This window comes from Capra hircus, unplaced genomic scaffold (assembly GCF_001704415.2).
Source record: "Capra hircus breed San Clemente unplaced genomic scaffold, ASM170441v1, whole genome shotgun sequence".
NCBI lineage: Eukaryota > Metazoa > Chordata > Mammalia > Artiodactyla > Bovidae > Capra > Capra hircus.
Genome location: NW_017198435.1, coordinates 2,448 through 12,362, shown reverse-complemented (window position 1 = coordinate 12,362; position 9,915 = coordinate 2,448). Strand labels below are relative to the sequence as shown.

Sequence of the window (9,915 nt, the reverse complement as noted above, 5' to 3'; positions counted from 1 at the left end):
GGTGGGAAGGTGGAGGAGAGCTGCCTTTCCCACCCGACCCCCACTATGCACGCCGCCCCCCACCTTCTCGCGCGGCCCCTCATCCCCTACCACTGGAAAAGCCACCGGGCCCAACCGCCCGCCCAGGGCGCGCCACCTTCCAAACGTCTTTCCCTCCCTACCTTCTTATCCAGCGCTGCACGGTTGGAGGAGAGGCTCACAAGCTGGGCTGGGCGAGGCGAGGCCACTGCACTGCTCTTGGAACAGACCAGGTTAATGATCCTTCCGCAGGTTCAGCTATGGAAACCTTGTCAGCTGATCTGTCTACAATTTAGGTATAAAACTATGACTACAGAAAAGAAAGATGACCTGACCTAGGATGGACATGATATTCTATAGAACCAGAGAAAATTGGTTAAAATAAAATTTTTTTTCTTTTTTGCCGGGGGCCAGCGTGAGGAATTCCGCCCGTGGCAAAGGTCATGAGGAAGGAGGCTTGGCATACGCAAAGGTGTGATCAAGCCTCAGGAAACCCCCTGTTCCCGAGCATCTAACCCCCAAACCAGAGTCTGTTTTATGTTCTCACCTACACCTCTGACTTTACGGGGGGCTCTCCCCCATAACTGTTTCTCTCGGAGAAGGAGTAAACGTGCAGCTCCAAGGCAATAAAAATTCTTGGGCGTGACAAGAGTGTTTCAGCTTGCCGACTCCTCTGAAGGTTATCTAGCCCACCTGTATAGGTTTGTCCGGCCACATGTGATTGTTTACAGCCTCCCAACCTGAGAGGCACGAGATGTTTTAGACTTACTAAAGGCAAATTCTTTTGGGGAGTTAGAAATTGTTTAGTATAGTTGGTTAGGAATTATATTGGTGAAGGGTTCTTCATTTGTTGTGTCAATAATTGCTGCTAATTCCCTGCTCTGGGTGGGACAAGGATGTCTCAGGTCAAACCTCTCTGCTGACAGACTAGCTTGTGTGACAGGATTATCCATACTGCTGCCTCTAGGCACATGATTGTTTACTACCTCTCAACTGTAAACAGCACAGAGAGTTTTGGAGTATTTTGAGAGTCTTAATTAGCATAGGACCTTTTCTTCTTGTTGAGTCAATGATTGCCACCAGGCCTCCATATCCTTGGACACCTGGGAATATACTAATCAATGTATTTGGAATATAGCAAAGGAAATATAGTAGTTTTTGATGTTAGTGATACTAGACTTTTTGAGTTAATGGATTTTCTCTTTTGTAATAGATCACTGTACTTTGTCATAAAACATTGTGTCCTTGCTATGTAAGAATGTAACTTTATCATATCTTAAGACTAAATAGATCTTAAGGGGAGCGTTGGTGAAAGGATTTTCATTTATGGGGCTGATATTTGCTGCTAAATCTCCATATTCCCTACCCTTATAATGAATATAACTAACATATAGGAGAAATAAGTATTAACCTTTAAGCATATAGGAGAAATAAGTATTAACCTTTAAGACTAATCATGTTAACCTTGGGTTAAATAAATTCCTTTCTTGATTGTAACTCACTACACCCTCACCCTATAGGAATGTAACTTTATTTGGAGGGTGGTGCCTGGTTTAAGAAAAAACACCCTTGGAAAAAATAAGTTTTTTGGTTATCAGAAAGAAAGGATCATAAAATGTTAGCAGGTCTCACTCATGGCCAGAAGATGATGTAATATCCCTAAGACCTTTTTTTATGCATTTATGTGAAGCACCTGATTTTGATAAAGGTCAGGACCGCCGACTCCCACGTGACTCTGTATTCATCCCTATGTGTAACAAGAGGTATATAAGCAAACCCAAAAATAAAGAAATCGGATCAGTTTTCCGGAAAGACTGATTCCCTCATGTCGTTCTTTTCTGCTCCCCATTTTTCGGGCTGAATTCCCATCTGGAGCGTGGGTGCCCTCCAAGTCTACTTATTCGCCCCAGTTTTCAAGACCACGCGAGAAGGAGCCCAAGGAGGGGCACCTTCCGATATTCAAGTGACACCGGTGGCCCAACGTAGATGGTGCAAATTCCTTGTCTTGGAATTTTATTGGTATCCCACGTAAACCAAGTTATTCAGCCCCCTTTTTTTCTCTCCTACTATTTTCTGGCCGAATTCCCATCTGGTACATGGGTACCCACCAAGCCTACTAATTTTGCCTGGGCTTCTAAGATCGGACCGGGGGGGCCTCAGTGCCACCTCTCCTTCTGGAGAACGGAAAGACGCCTGCGGCCTGCGTAAGTGGTGATTGGTATCCCATGTGAACCAAGTTATTCAGCCTCCTTTTCTCTGCTAATCTTCTAATCCCTTTCTATCTGTAATTAAACAAGTCATTTCCAGAGACGCCAACTCCGTCCCCACCTTCGAATCACCCTGGATCCACTGGGGCTGGACCTCGGTACTTTTTCTTGGAAACTGTAAAGCTGGTTCTTTGCAAATGCAATTAAAAACAATTAGCTTCCTTTCTCGCCCCCCGTCCATCTTGGTGGCTGCTCTTGGTTGGGGGAGTCCCGCATCTAAGGCAGGAAGATGGTGGCCACAAAGAAGACGAAAAAGTCAGTGGAGTCGATCAACTCTAGGCTCCAGCTGGTTATGAAAAGTGGAAAGTACGTGCTGGGGTACAAACAGACTCTGAAAATAATCAGACAAGGCAAAGCAAAACTGGGCATCCTCGCCAACAACTGCCCAGCCTTGAGGAAATCTACAATAGAGCATCACGCCATGTCGGCCAACACTGGCGTCCATCACTGCAGTGGCGATGATCCTGGCTCGGGCACAGCGTGCGGAAGGCACTGCAGAGCATGCACACTGGCGGCCGTCGGTCCAGGCGACTCTGATGCTCTTAGAAGCCAGGCCAGAGCGGTGAGAAGCAAGCCATGCACAATTTCTTTAATAAAACTGGCCAGAGCTTGCTTTAAAAACACTGTAAACACACACACACACACACACACACACACACACACACACACACCACACAATTAGCTTGTTAAAAAGGCCTGCCTAGGGCCAAGCTTGAAGTTAACCCTTGCCTTGAAAAACACTGTGCACTTTGCCTGAGACCTTAGCCTTCAGCAGAAGAGAACTTCAAGCCCCCCCCCCAACAAAAACGAGGTCAAAGAGATATTTTAAATCTTAGGCGGAAAACTAGAAGATCTCTGTCTGTCTATGTGGATTTACGTATGTCTCAGTGTGAGTCTTCTGCTTTTTGATAATATTGTTGAAGTTGTGAGTTCTTATTTAAATAATCTAAAGAAAAGGAAACACATACAAATCAAACAATTCTAAATACAAGAAAAAAATTGACCTAAATGAATTTTGGATTCATGTAAACTGGGAAATAATCAATATTAAATATATAATATTTATTTTTTTCTAATATAGGCATGTCTATGAGTCATTAACATTAAGCATAAAATTTTCATAGTGCCTAAGTTTACTATTAGTTAAATATTTCTATATTGTTATATCTGTCACAAGCTTTGTTACAGGAAGAGGGACCCCTTCCAGGGCCCAAAACTGGGCTCTTGTCTAACACTCAGAAATGAATTGTCCAAGGAGACACATGTGCTGACAAAGCAAGAGATATTACTGGGAAAGGACACCCAGGTGGAGAGCAGTAGGGGAAGGGAACCCAGGAGAACTACTCTGCCATGTGGCTTACAGTCTCAGGTTTTATGCTGATGGGACTAGTTTCCGGGTGGTCTTTGGCCAATCATTCTAACTCAGAGTCTTTCCTGGTGGCACACGCATCACTCAGCCAAAATGGATGCTAGCAAGAGGGATTCTGGGAAGTGGACGGACATTCGGTGTCTCCTTTAGATCTTTCCCAAACTCTTCTGGTTGGTGGTGGCTTATTAGTTCCATATTCCTTATCAGGATCTCGTCATGAAACAACTCATGCAAATGGTTACTATGGTGCCTGGCCAGGGTGGGTGGTTTCAATCAGCGTGCTTCCCCTAACAGCTTGTCAACAAAGAAAGGACCTCTAAAAACAAAACAAAACAAAAATTCCTTAAAATGTGAATGTGGTATGAGCTTTTAGATAAACTATTAAAATAATTATACTTTAAAATAACTGTCTATAATAGTCTCAGTTGAAGGCAGAGGAAAAGGGGACAACAGAGGATAAGCTGGTTGGATGGCATCACTGACTCAATGGACATGAGTTTGAGGAAGGTCCTGGAGTTGGTGATGGATGGGGAAGCCTGGAATCCTGCAGTCCATGGGGTCGCAAAGAGTCAGACACGACTGAGCAACTAAACTGAATTGCACTTACAGTAGTTTCTCCAGATTTTGTTTACCTGAATATCTCTGCTTTATTGACTATGCCAAAGCCTTTGACTGTGTGGATCACAATAAACTGTGGAAAAATCTGAAAGAGATGGGAATACCAGACCACCTAACCTGCCTCTTGAGTAATCTGTATGCAGGTCAGGAAGCAACAGTTAGAACTGGACATGGAGCAACAGACTGGTTCCAAACAGGAAAAGGAGTACATAAAGGCTGTATATTGTCACTGTGCTTATTTAACTTCTATGCAGAGGACATCATGAGAAACACTGGACTGGAAGAAACACAAGCTGGAATCAAGATTGCTGGGAGAAATATCAATAACCTCAGATATGCAGATGACACCACCCTTATGGCAGAAAGAGAAGAGGAGCTAAAAAGCCTCTTGATGAAAGTGAAAGAGGAGAGCGAAAAAGTTGGCTTAAAGCTCAACATTCAGAAAACGAAGATCATGGCATCCGGTCCCATCACTCTATGGGAAATAGTTGGGGAAACAGTGGAAACAGTGTCAGACTTTATTTTGGGGGGCTCCAAAATCACTGCAGAGGGTGATTGCGGCCATGAAATTAAAAAACGCTTACTCCTTGGAAGAAAAGTTATGACCACCCTAGATAGTATATTCAAAAGCAGAGACATTACTTTGCCTACTAAAGTCCGTCTAGTCAAGGCTGTGGTTTATCCTTGCTCATGTATGGATGTGAGAGTTGGACTGTGAAGGAGGCTGAGTGCCAAAGAATGGATGCTTTTGAACTGTGGTGTTGGAGAAGACTCTTGAGAGTGCCTTGGACTGATAGGAGATCCAACCAGTCCACTCTGAAGGAGATCAACCCTGGGATTTCTTTGGAAAGAATGATGCAAAAGCTGAAACTCCAGTACTTTGGCCACCTCATGAGAAGAGTTGACTCATTGGAAAAGACTCTGATGCTGGGAGGGATTGGGGGCAGGAGGGAGAAGGGGACGACAGAGGATGAGATGGCTGGATGGCATCACGGACTTGATGGACCTGAGTCTGAGTGAGCTCTGGGAGATGGTAATGAACAGGGAGGCCTGGCGTGCTGTGATTCATGGGGTCGCAAAGAGTCGGACACGACTGAGCTACTGAATGGAACAGAACTGAAGTGACGAAAGAGTATTGAATAGCTAGGTCATTTCCAAATAAATTAAAGTTCTGAAACATTCAGTACTTGACAGGACCTTCCTCTTACACAGAAACTAAAGAGATTTTTTACTATCCTGAATAGTGTCTGGTGCAATCCTAAGATGTTCACTATAAGAAAGCAATTTTTTTTTTCGATAGTATCACTGATGTGTATGTTCGCCAACCTATAGAATGCCAATATAAAAGTCAGCTCTTGGTTGCCTAAGGAAAATGTATGTCTTGTTATTAAAGAAGGTATCAGGAATGAAATTGCATTTTATAAAGGAAAAAGAGGTAGTTCTGACTTACAGGTGGCAGTTCCAGGATGAGAGAAGCAAAGGAATGGGCACAGAAAGGTGCCGGGGTCCAGCCCGGTGGATCCAGGGAATTCGAAGGGTGGACGGCGTTGGCGTGGAAAGACTTGTTTGTTTATTAATGTAAGATTAGATTAAGAAACTATAGTGTAGTAAGAAGATTAAGTGGAGGAAGAGGGCTGAATAGCTTGGTTTACGCGGAAGGCCAATAAAATTCCAGACAAGGAATTTGCACCATCTACGTTGGGCCACTGGCGCCCGCTTGAATATCTAAGGGTGCCTCGCCTTAAGCTCCCTTTCGTGCGGGTCTTAACAGCCAGGGCAAGTAAGTAGACCTGGCGAGCCTCCGCGCCCCAGGTGGAGATTCAGCCTGAAGTTAAAGTAAAGAGCAGAGAGAAGGAAAGGGAGAGAAGAAAGAGAGAGAAAGACATGGAGGGAGCCAGAGTCCCAAGAAACCAGGCCGAGAGACTAGTTCGAGAAACTGGTCCGATCATTTATTGTTCAGAAGGCCTTTTATACTTTTGATAAAACATGGAGATCAATGGGTAACACAGAATTATGTAGCATTCGCAGCCCAGACTCTTTCTATACATCATTTTGTATACAAAAGGTCTCAGGTGATTTACATTACCTTCTGGCCAAGAGGCTTGTTAACACTTTTTAGCTCTCTTCCTTAATGAATGCTAATTTTGTTTCCCCTGAAGTGTTTTTCTTTAATCTGCATCTCCTTAAAGCATTAAAGTTACATCTCTATAGAACAAAGGTGCAGTGGGATATAACAAAGAAGGTACTTAACTCGAAGATCTAATGTTGCTAATACCAGGTCTACTACTTGTTTTTCTATATACCAACTATATCTAAAAATAAAGGATATGAAAATTTGGCAGCAAGCATTGACTCAACAAATGAAACTTTTTAATCAGTCCTATTCTAAAGATTTTGACTCTTCGGAAGCCCCTACATTCCTAGGATGTTTTAAGCTTCCTGTGCCTCCTGCGGTCAGGAGGCCTCAAACAATCACACTCGCAGAGTCCTGCAGGCAGGCTAGAAAGCCATCAGAGGGGTTTTTTGGATTGGAACACTCTTTCAAATGCAGAAGACTAAAGCCCTGAATTGACTTTTTCCAGAAAATGTCAGAAGAGTGGAAAAGCAGAGCACAAAAGCCGGCAGATTTTTGTTGGGGTACATGCTTAGGAATTTCCAGAGGGGTCCCTGAAGTCTGAGCACGCCTTGCGTATATCAGCTTCCCTTCCTCATGACCTTGTCACGGGCGGGATTCCTCACACTGGCTTCCGGCAGAAAGGGATAAGGAGGTTTTAGGGAAGATGAACCCCCAGAAAAGAGTTTTGTGCCTTGTACAAGCTTTCTTGAGATGTTGAACTGCCTTTGCTAATGGATTTTAAGTTTCTTTACCTCTTAAGTGATCTGTTCTAGGTTTACCTTTGAAATCTATTGTTAATTTTGGCTAAGTGGAGAAGTATTGTTTCACAGTAACTTATGTGATCCTACCTGACTGTTATAAACCCTTTTGATATTTATGAACAAACCTTCCTAAATAATTGACTTCTAGCTAACTTTGAGATGCTTCAGAGGGCCCCTGAGAGCTCCCAAAGAGCGATATTTAACAACTTGAGTTCATTTGGCATGTTAAACTACATGGGAAGTATTGTCAGAAAGAGTGATGAATCTTCTCAAGTTATATTGTATGGTTGATGATACTAGTATAGATATCCTAGAAATTATGTGACATTCATGAAAATCTGATATGTTCTGGTAAAATACTGTCAGTTATAATTCTAGCTATCATATTCAAGTGTTTCAAGTCACAGCAATGACCAGATTACTTTGTCAGTTTCAATTTAATCATGTTTTAAACATGCCTTCTATGGTTTCACACTGATGCCTTTGCAAAAATACTGCTCCTTCAAGATATATGGAAAATACTTTTCTAAGCTTACCCATAAACAGTTGTTTTTGTTTGTTTGTTGTCTGGTAAGCTGGCCCCAGACTGGAATTTAGTCTACTTTCTAGGTTAAGAGAACACAGTTTTCTTAGAATGAAGTTTTCGATCACAGATTATGGATTTCTTTACCTTTCAGTGATTTATATTTGTTTTTATAATTTTTTTTAATTCAGTAAAGTAAATAAGCATTAATTAAGATTACGGTACATGTAGAATGGACTGCCAGGAGTCAGCGTGGGGAATCCCGCCCATGGCAAAGGTCATGAGGAAGAAGCCTGACGGGCAAAGGTGAGATCAGGCCTCGAGGGGCCCCCATTCTCAAGCTTCTACCCCCAAACCAGAATCTGTCTGTCTTACTATTTTGTGCCTTTCACCAACTCTTCTGACATTAACAGGGGGCTATCCCCCAACCACCATTCTCTGGAAAAAATCAACTTAGGGCTCTAGCTAATAACTCTCCTGGACATGAGAGGGATATTTCAAATCAAACCCCCTCTGTTAGCATTCTAGCTTGCTTGGCAGGTTTATCCAGACTCTTACAGCTACGCATGTGATTGTTTACAGCCCCTCAACTGTGAGAGGCACGGGAAGCCTAAAACATAGAGCCTTTCAAAGAGTTAACAGCTGTTAGAATAGTGCTGGTGTAATATTTCACTGTTGAGCCAATGCTTGCTGCCAAGTTCCCATATCCCTTATCCACTCTGCACCTGGGAGTGCATTAGTTAACATAGTTGGAATGTAAGAAAAACAAGTGTAGCCTTGAAATTAACCACATCAGACTTTTGAGCTGATTGGTTCTCTCTTTGTTGTAAGTTACTGCACCTTTGCTCTGTGAGAAATGTAACTTTGTTTTGATACTTTCTGAGGCTGACATAGATTAGAAATATAAAGAAAAAGCACTTTGAGGGAAAATAAGTTTTCTGGTTGAGCAGCCTTTATCAAAGGAGGGTCATAAAATGTTTCACAGGCCTCCAAGGCCAGAAGATAATACACACAATATCATTTTGTGGGAAAGGTATAAAAGTCCTTTTAAAAATAAAATAATGGGCCTCACTCAAAGAACCTTGGGTCACCCCGTGTCTCTTTTTTTCCTCTCTCTTACTTTCTTTTTCAGGCTGATCCCTCAAAAAAGAAAGCATGGAGGCTCCCTGCGTTCACTTATCTGCCTGGGTTTTTAAGACCTGAACGGGAAGACGTTTCTGCGTCTTCACTCCCTCGGGAGACCAGGAGGGCACCTGTGGCCTCCGTGAACAGGGCAAACTCCTTGTCTCGGAGTTTTATTGGCTTTCTGTGTAAACAAAGGAATATCGGCCTCTTTCTCTCCTCTATTTTCTTATCTACAACATTCTGTCCTTATCTCTGTCTAAATCTATATATCTCTCTCACCACATTGTCCCCACTTCGAATTACCCTAGATCCACCGAGGCTGGACTCTGGCAATGGACCAAGCTTTCCCTGCAAATTCCCTTAACCCCTCAGATTCTTCTGATGGGGCCAAGGTCTCACTTCCTTCCAGAGGGACAATCCAAGCTTTTTATCAGCTGATCTGCCCCTGGTATCAGACTCTCTGCGACCCCATAGAGGGCAGCCCTCCAGGCTACCCTGTCCCTTGGATTCTCCAGGTAAGAACACTGGATTGGTTTGCCATTTCCTTCTCCAATGCATAAAAGTGAAAAAGTGAAAGTGAAGTCGCTCAGTCGTGTCCCACTCTTAGCGACCCATGGGCTGCAGCCTACCAGGCTCGTCCATCCATGGGGTTTTCCAGGCAAGAGTACTGAAGTGGGTTGGCATTGCCTTCTCCGAAAAAACACTTACGACTTGGAAAGAAAGTGATGACCAAACTAGGCAGCATGCTAAAAAGCAGAGATGTTACTTTGCCAATAAAGATCTGCCTAGCCAAGGCTATGGTTTATCCATGTGTCATGTATGGATGTGAAAGTTGGACTATAAAGAAAGTTGACGCCAAAGATTTGGTACTTTTGAACTGTGGAGACCAAACCACTCCATCCTAAAGGAAATCAGGCCTGAATATACATTGGAAGGACAAATATGAACCTGAAAACTCCAATACTTTGGCCACTTGATGCAAAGAGCTTACTCATTTGGAGGTCACTTTGATTTGCCTGTGAGTGTGGGAGCCCAACCTAGGTGCAGGGCCTCAGGGGCAATTGCTACTGAATAACAACATTAAAGCAAGTACATTCCAGCCCTGTGTGACTCTCAGC

General features: G+C 43.3%; 1 pseudogene; it reads left to right on the top strand.

The window, feature by feature from the left end:
* The first annotated feature begins 2,514 nt into the window (after nucleotides 1-2,514).
* On the top strand, nucleotides 2,515-2,847 carry LOC108635018 (annotated as a pseudogene).
* Nucleotides 2,848-9,915: the final 7,068 nt, after the last annotated feature.